Genomic DNA, 9,769 nt, shown 5'->3' on the forward strand with positions numbered 1-9,769 from the left:
TTTTTAAACTCAAGTAGTGATTTTTTGAAATTCACATACTCTTACAATAACATTGGTGTACCTTATTTAGATACTTTAATCAAATATGAGACACAACAAGTATCTTCGTCTATTCATAGAAAGGATACATTTTCCAACAGTTATCTTCATTACACCAGCTGCCATCCTGAAAAATTAAAAAACAATATTTTTAAGGGTCAATGTATTCGCTCAGCACGCATGACTTCAAATGACGAAGATCTAAGAATGGAATTAGAGTACATAAAGAAATTGTTTTCACAAAGAGGATACCCTAGCAATATGATGGACTCCACTATTAAATATATCTTGGAATTCAGGGGTACTAGATACCAACCATTGCTAGGTAATAACTCTGGAGGACAAGTAACAGATACAGATTTAAGAATGGGGAAAACAGACTTGATTTCTAGTAACAGATACAAAAAATCATGCGTGATTCAGTACAATATGGCAGCTAGTTATATTAAACATATTATAAGTGACTCATGGCACCTAATATTCAATGATGTTCAAATCACAAAAGTAATAGGTACGAAACCCAATTTCATCTTTAAAATGGGGAGCAATATTAAGAAAATGGTGGAATATAAGAAAGAAATAAAGATGGACAAAAATAACGTGACAAATAGAAGTTTAAAATGTGGCACATGCAATCAATGTAAACACATGTCAGATAAACTTATAATTAATTTAAACAACGAATTAAAAAGTTGTGTTTATAGTAAGTTAGGAAATTGTAATAGTAAATTGGTCATTTATTTAAGTATATGTCAAAAATGCTCCAGTTTTTATGTTGGTAAGACCGAGAGACATTTTAGAAAAATAATTTATGACCACACTTACAGTATTAAAACTAAAGACATGAACAATGCATTATACAAGCACATTTTTTATGAAGGAGAGGACCACTATTTTAAATTCATCATTTTAGAAGTATTAAAACCTAGCCCTAAGGGAGGAGACATCAAAAGTCTGTTAAGCTATAGAGAGATATGGTGGCAAATTTATTTAGATGCCACCCCCCCCCCAGGTTTAAATTACCATATATCGATTAAACCTCTATTGCATCCCACAAACAACCAACAGTAGTATTAAAATATTAATTAGTTTTACCATTTAGTACCACAGCTCTCTCAGGAAGTGTAGATTTTAACATAGATTCCATATAGATTTTAGACAGATTTTACATAGATTGTACATATACTATTTAATAAGATTTTTAACATCTTTTAACATGGTGACAAAATCTATTTAATAATATTAATATTAGTATTTATTATATTTATATACATTTTAAATGTAACATTTTATATTTTTATATTTATATTCTCATTCAATTTATGTACACATATATTGTATTGATGTAACAATATTTTTGTTTCATTTTCTATATTTCTTGTCGCTAACAAATGTACTTATCATTGTTTATCAAGTTTTACATATTTTGTTTTTACAGAACAGTAGGAAGATTCAGAATAGTATTTATTTGTAAGTATTCACAGGAAGTAATATGATTAACTGTCAATATTTCATTTCTATTTATAGTATAACATTTTATACATGAAGTAGTATGTATTGCGCTAGTGGCAGCTGTAGAGATGTAGGTGTCAGACCACTCGTATTTTTACAGTATTTTTATCATATTTTTAGTGTATTTTTACTGCATATATTTTCTATTATACTCACTATACTTACATTTTTATCATATATATATTTTTCATGATTATTTGTATTATTAATGCCATGTTCAAAGTGGTAATACAGTGGTGTCACTTTAAATATTTGAAACTGTGTTGGCGCCAAAAAAGGCATTTAAGAGTCTGAGCTTAATTGTTTTGTGAGTTCTGAAGAAACCCAGTGATGTTGGGTGAAAGCGCTTAACTCTGTTTAAACTTTTGTTTTGTTTGTGTTTTCGTATTTACAGAATAAAAACAAGTGGTTAATTTTACTTTGGTCGGTTGTTCGTCTGGCTACAGCATTGGATCACTACATTACACAATTGGGCACTTATAGGTGTATTCGCAGTAGATTTATTTACGTGTTTTTTGAATGAAAGGATTTAGAAGGAAGTGTAGGATAGAGCAGTTTGGGAATTTACATTGCGTAGAGTGCAATTGCACATTTCATCTATATCCAGGGTGTGTGACGTTTTTGAGAATATAGGAATAGCATGCGAGAGAACCATCAGAGCAGCAATACAAAGGTTGTAGAGTTTGGTTCCCAACCCTCCATCTCATCATTTTTATGCATCTAATGCTGTGAAAAAACAACACTATCAAGTGCAAAACCAATGTTTTTACAAGCAATTTATATGTACAACTTTCTTGTTTTTGCAATGAACTGCTATGAGGATCAGGTATCAGTTAGTTATACAGTACTATTTTACTGCTCATCTGATGTTATGATAGGTCTAGCTCATATGGCTATATGATATTTAAAGTATATCAATACAAAACTCATTAACATATACATCATCTCATATAAATTGTCACAGATATTATGGCTGAAGTTGACTATTTTTAAGAAGAGCGAGACAATATAAAAGTAAAGTCCACTGGCCAATGAAGAGACAATGTAGCATGCATGATACATATGCCCTTGGTTATTGGAGGATTGTTTGGGGTGAGACATCAAAGTGCTTAGTGCAAGCTGTCCTTTGCTAGAGTCTAAGACATAAGATAAGGTATCAATAGTTACACAAGGGAGTAGATAATGGTGGATATTGTACAGTTATATATGATGGTTTGACCATGCTTTTTTATATAATTTCCTTACTGTGTACCCAGATTGCCAGAAATCAAAAATCCCTCTTTAGCATTAGAAGATTTCTAATGGCTGCCAAGGCAACCAATGTGTCAGTTCCTTACTTTCAGTAAAAGTTGTTAACAATCACTATTCCATAATGGTATTATCATCAAATGGATGATTGCTTAATGGGAGATGAAAATTAGCACAGCAGAAGATGACTTCACGAGGTGATTGAATTGTTTCAGTCTTTGCTGTGTCGGTTATCACTGTCCAATTGCATTTATGACACATATGGTTTTAAACCCAAGCCACAGTGGGAGGTTATGGCTCCCTGACAATTGCTACTCTATTGACTTAACATCCTTGCTACCCATCTTGTTGGTCCTGTGAAGAAGAAGAACGGTAATGTTAGAACTAATGGATGAATCACTCCAGTAAATGCTGTTATTTTTGAGAGGAGAAGCAATTAAGCAAACTTTTTTTTTTAAACAAAAAAGAGATTTACTTATTAAAACATTTTCTTTTTTCACTAGCAACTTGCATATCAATGATTTCGGCAAAGTATTCCATAACAACACAAGTACCTGCATTTCAACTGATTTATATTTCTTACTGATCTTAAGTCACTATACTGAAACAAAGACCTGGTTGAGATAGCAGATATATGGCAGTCAGGCTTAGTAAGAGATCAGCAGAACCACTGTCATTTCATGTAATCAGCACTGAATCTATAGAGGTGGCTGAATCTAAACCAAAGAAATTGGTGGTTTGGAGTGGATTTGTCATGACGATTAGAATACACTCACATGCTGTGGTTACGTACGAAGTTAGGACAGTTACAAGAGTGTGAAACTGAGGCACATCTAGATGGTGAAATTTAATACTCAGGATCTGTGATATTTTAGTGTTGACTTGTACTGAATGTTAGTTCATTCAACAGATTAGCTAAAATAGGGAGCATTTGTTATGCATTAAATATTGTGGATGCCTGATATTTAACTATGGCAAGGAAACCAGGTGATTCATTCTTGAATAAATCTGATCTGAATACACTGTATCTCTGTATATCTGACTGTCTGTATGCGTGACTTTATCCATAAGGCATGGGGAAGTACTGAGCAGTAAAATGGAGACTGTTATTCTAATGCAGAGTAGTGGAGTTAAGTGAAGACTGTGGAAAACTTCCAGCCAGTATGTCTTCACATTCAGCAGCACACGTGTGCAGCTGCAGAACTGAATGCATTCATCTATTTGTTCCTGCTGAATAAGCTCCAAGTACGCAAAGTACAAGAACAGACATGGGCCCCTCAAAGGCTTAAATGGCCTTACAGTCTCAGCGAGTGTATAAATGAGTTTAAGTAGTTGAGCACACAATGGCTTTCTTTTCTTGTGTCACACTATACATCAGGCATTAACCTTTACTGTTATTGGGTGGCTTCACATCTCTTGCTCTGTCACACTCACACACACACACACACACACACACACACACACACACACACACACACACACACACACACACACACACACACACACATATCAAAAAAGAAACAAACAAACCTAAAATCACCTTGTGTGCTTAATCGACCGCAGCTCAATGATGTTGTCTGAAAACAATATGTGATGCCAATTAGCCCTTTTAATCAGCTATTCTGGACTTGATCCAAAAACACTGTTTTGCTTCAGAAGCCCTGCAGTGTAATAACAGTGGGAAGTCGCAGCAACGCCCACAACATGTGACTTACTGGTGCACACCTTTTTTCAGTCAGATGACCATATTTGCTGTCTGCTTAAATAATGCATTCATTATAAGTAGCTGCACTGTAATTATTTAGCAAGCAGGTTTAGGAATATTTGCTAATTTCTGACACACCCACATTCACAAACATTTAATACACTGTGCTTGCCAAGCTGTTGTGCACATTTAGTAATCAACCTGCCTTTATTAAATCTGAGCAGTAGTGGAGTGTGTATTCATACAACTTGTTCTGCCCTACAGTGCAAAGACAAGTAAATACAATAGACAACCATACAATAACATATCTGTAGTGACAGGTTAGCAGTCAAATACATGGAAACAGGATTATTGAGCCAAAAGTAATTTGCAGGTGCCATTGAAGGAAGTGAAGGTAGAAAAGCAAACCAAAATACACAGAGTATATACACTGATGGAAAAATATTTTTATACAGCTTTCATAGTACTTTATATAAGTAAAGAAGGTACCTTGCTGAAAAAAATGTGAATGGATTGTTCCCTGTAGAACTTGTATAGATTAGGTTTTGATTATGGAAATACTGTCTTCCCTTCATACTGACACAAAAATGTGTGTGTGCACCTCTTTCTCTCATTCTGCCTCTGTCTGTGTCTGTCAAACAACTAAACTACCTTCAATTCAAAATCATGGTATTTACAAATGATGGTTTAAGTCCAATTGCTGCTGTAAAGGATGGGAGACTTTGCAGTTAATCATCATGGCCAGCCTAACACACTGATCAACACATTATCCAGGAACTCTGCACTACTAGTCCTTGACTGTTTCCACATGAGCATGGCCATTCATCTCAAACAAGTGGACCACATTATAAACCCATAACTTAACAAAGCCTTTTTATTCATTTCCAACCCTGAAAACATACAATTCACAAGCAGTAGCTTTGAAGGAGCAAAGGACCAGGAAATAATGTGATCTGCTGTAGTGCATTTTCTGTATTTATAATGTTGGGAGACCTTATCTTGTGTAGTACTGAAGTTTTTTTTCAATGACATGTCTGTTTTTGGGATTCTCAGCCTTAGCTTAGTCTTACAACACATGAGAAAGTGCCTATATATATGTCCTGGAACAAAAGAAGAAATGTCTAAATGTCTTCCACGATGTGGATATGATTGAAAAGGACTTTACCAGCCATTCATTTGCTTACTTATTTCCTGTGGGTGAAAATCAAGGCTGATAAAATCCTTTTGTAATCATATCCAGATCATAGGAGACATTTTTTCTGTTGTTCCATAATAACACTAAGCAGTTTCCTTTATGTCTTCCCCATGTAACACACAATGTGCTGCTCTAGCTTTCAAAAAAGTTCTGTACCTACCTGTGGTGGTTCCCACGTTCCTGGTCTCCACTGGGGTGTGGTGCTGCTAAAATTGGAATGATGTCCAGGGCTGAAGATTGAACCAATGGATGCCTCTTTTCCTAGAGCAGCATCATATTTATAAGAGTAATAGTCTGTAGATGATACTGAAACAGTGGTGTCTGTAACATATAGTGCAGATGCAAACAACAAGAAACTCCACTTCCTACAAGCCCTTCTTACCCTGGAGGAAATTGACTTCTAATTAGTGACTGCAACATGGTTTAAAAAAGCAGACAGCACTCTGGCTGTGCAGGGCTATAATGCCTTCCACATGTTTAAACCAGCTACTGTGCAGGGGTGGAAAAAAGGTATACACCTTCCTCAATACATAGTCATGCTTCATTTGTGAATGACTAATGATTCCAAACCAGGGCAAAACAATGTATGTCTACAGCCTTAGCAACTGCACCTTTCATGGAAAGGATCTTTTGGCGGCATATATTTTCTAAATGAATGAATAAATCAAAGTTATTCAGTGGCAGATCCAGGAATCTGAGAAGAGGGGGCACAGTCTGGTTAGTCATCTACTGGGGTGGGAGTGAGAAAGTGGGCTACTCGGTTTGTGGTCTGTGGAAATATCACCTTAAAATGTTCTGACATCATGTGTGAAAAGGCAGCAATATAAATTCAGCCTCACATGATTTTGCTGTTGATGTGATAGGAAAAACAGGTAATTCCTGTGCAGCACACAACAAATTTGCAGATAATACAAGTTTTTTTAATGCATGCCTGGAAGACATGACTGGTTGAACATGCCAAGTCACAGTTCCTTTCCATGGCATAGCTGGCAAAATCATTGTTAGAACCTTGGTAAGAATCCGACTGAAGGTGATAATAGCCACAACAAATATTATAGTGAAGTTTATTTTTTTTAAGTAAATAATGATCTATGTGGAAACCGTGAAGTTCAGCTTAAGTAGAAGTATCACAGTAATTTAGGAAGAAGATGATATAAACACATCCCCAAAAACAAATAGAAGATCACTATAGCTTGTGTGGGAGCTGGGGACAACAGGGTCGTTATTTTTTTCAGTTTTCATAAACTCAGATATTAGATGTACATACTAATAGATATCTGTTAAGGATAAGGGTAAGGATTATGCTGTGTAGATGTACATCTGACAGTAACACACTCAAATGTACTACTGTGGCCATTTGCTCTTTCACTTTTATCCTAGTCACCCATCGGGGGGGCATACAGAAGGTGGCTGTCATTTGGGGTAGGGCTGAAAAGGCAGTTATGTACATGCAACAACTTGAAATGGATAACTGTGACCATTTGTTCTTTTACTTTCATCCCAGTGTAACACCAGAAGGGTAAACAGAAGGTGGCTATCTTCCTGGGATGATAGGGAGACAGATACTATTCCCAAATATGATTTATGTATCCCACATGTGGTTTATCTAAATTAATTTAGAACAACAATGTTTTCTTCAGTTTTAAGCATTAAGCCTTAGACACAACTTATTTCTTCCTTGAAAAAAATATTTACTCAATTTCGTCTCTTACTCATAATTTGTTTAGTCCAGCAGTGGATTCAAAGGTTGGAAAAGGGTACTACAATTCACCGCAGAATATTTCGAACCTGACCTCTGACTTAATTTAATTAATTCAAAGGTTGGAAAAGGGTACTACAATTCACTGCAGAATATTTCGAACCTGACCTCTGACTATTTAATTATTTCTCCCTCCATTATTACAGCACAGTCTTGCTCAGAGAGGATGTTTTGAAAGCAGGGAGGATTAAGCTGAAGAGAAAAAAGCGTAAAAAAAAAGCAAGAAAAAAGTAATCTCTCCACATGGTGTGTGTGTGGGGAGGAGGGGGGCAAGGATGGGGTGATCAGGGCAGTTCCTGAATTGGTGTGGGATGATGTGATTGGTACCTTGGAGTCATTTACCAAGGGCTCCATTTCACCTAATGTTGGCTCTGCATTAAAGTAGATCATTATCAGAAATTCTTATTTGAAATGTTTACATTTTTAAAATGATGCTGTTTGTCTAATTTTTGCATTTTGTAAAATTTGAAACAGTACACTACATTTTTTTCAAAAGGAACACCTTTTGTCCCAGTCTGTGCAGCTGATAGTTTAAATATGTGGAAGGCACTGAAGCCTTGTATTTCTAGAGTACTTTATGTGGATTTAAATCATGTTTTGCTAACTGCACAAATGCCTATATTCTCCATAGTGAGGAGAGCTTTTTAGGGAGTGAAGTTTCTTGTTTAGGCTTCTAGCATTCATCACTAATACCTTTAGGTTTCTTTGACTTTTATTTGCAATGTCAGGAGGTATGCTAATTTGTCATTGACTAAAAAAAAGGCTCTATACAGGTGGATAAAGTTTTAGGCAATATTCAGAAACCTAGGGGAGACAGGTGCAGACCATCCTTTGCAAAGCAATGCGGTCAATTAATCATGTTCTCCCATGCTGACAACTACTGAATCCTTCTGGAAAGACACGAGAAACTAAGGCAATTACTGAAATCAGCAATCTTTTGTTTGTACCGAGCCATCATCTTTGGTGAAGGTAGAATATTGCTCAATGCAAGACACGTACCTGCCTGCTCCTATTTAAGCACAGCCTTCCACTTTAAGAATCTCAAGTCAGAGAAAACCAAATCAGTCTCAGTGATAGAAATAAATCATGTCTGACCATTCCAAAGCCAAACAAAAAAATTAAAACTGGATGAGTCCAAGGTGACCCATACAAATTGTTGCTATGGGAATATATGTTAGAATTTATGTGTGTGTGTGTGTGTGTGTGTGTGTGTGTGTGTATAATATATATATATATATATATATATATATATATATATATAAAGAAGAAACAGAATGTGGTGCAGGCAAATGGTTCCACCAAACGATAAAAGCCAATGTACTGAAAAATATAGTTGAACCAAACCACAGCCAGTATCCAGGAAAAAGAAACTTCTTTTTCTGGATACTAGCTGTGGTTTGCTTCTACTATATTTTTCAGTATATATATATATATATATATATATATATATATATATATATATATATACAGATAGAGGTAAGACCTGTGTTAAACCAAGGAAAGTGCCATTGGTTATGGTTTATCTAACTTCTGACCATTCAACACTCTGACCCAACTCCAGGAAAATTTCATTAATGGTGATCATAGAATGCCCATGTGTATCAATGCAATTTTCCAGGGGGTATCTTCTGCAGTGTCTTTACCATAAATCAGTATCATATGCAGAAGACCTAAAACCATGGGTCTCAAATATGCAAAAAATAAAAAAAAATTATTCCAAAACTTAAAAAGGTAGCAGTTATTGAAATGAATACAAGTATCATCTCCCAATTGCACCCCCTAACTCCTTGTGCCTGGGTTGGAGTCCCTCATTGCCACAAACTATCTTTAATTTGCTCTTGTTCATACTTATCTGGCTAAGCACACTTCCCAGTTTCCTCTTTACTCTTTCATTCATTCACATTAACACTATTACTCTCCTACTGAGATAAGTACAGTATATATTGCTTCCTAATTCCTCTATACATCTATCTCACTTCTTCCATCACTCCCTCTAAATTTGTGATAAACCTCTTTCTTTAATGGTACTTTAAAAATTATTCTATTATAATTGCGCTTCTCTTTTTTTCCTCCTCTACTCATGTGTTTAATATTATTGTTTTCAATATTAATTATTAATTGTTTGTGTTTTTTATATGTATTTTAATGCAATTTACAGGAACTTTTCTCCTCAGGACTCCACTAAAAAGGGGCCTTGCATGGCCCAATCAGACCATCCTGGTTAACAAAGAGAAATAAATAAATAAACAAACAAACAAAAATCTCACTGTGAGGCATTCTTACTGGATGGCTTACGTCTGGTACTCCTAAA

This window comes from Protopterus annectens, chromosome 15.part0, assembly GCF_019279795.1.
Source record: "Protopterus annectens isolate FY-2018-M chromosome 15.part0, PAN1.0, whole genome shotgun sequence".
Taxonomy (NCBI): domain Eukaryota; kingdom Metazoa; phylum Chordata; order Ceratodontiformes; family Protopteridae; genus Protopterus; species Protopterus annectens.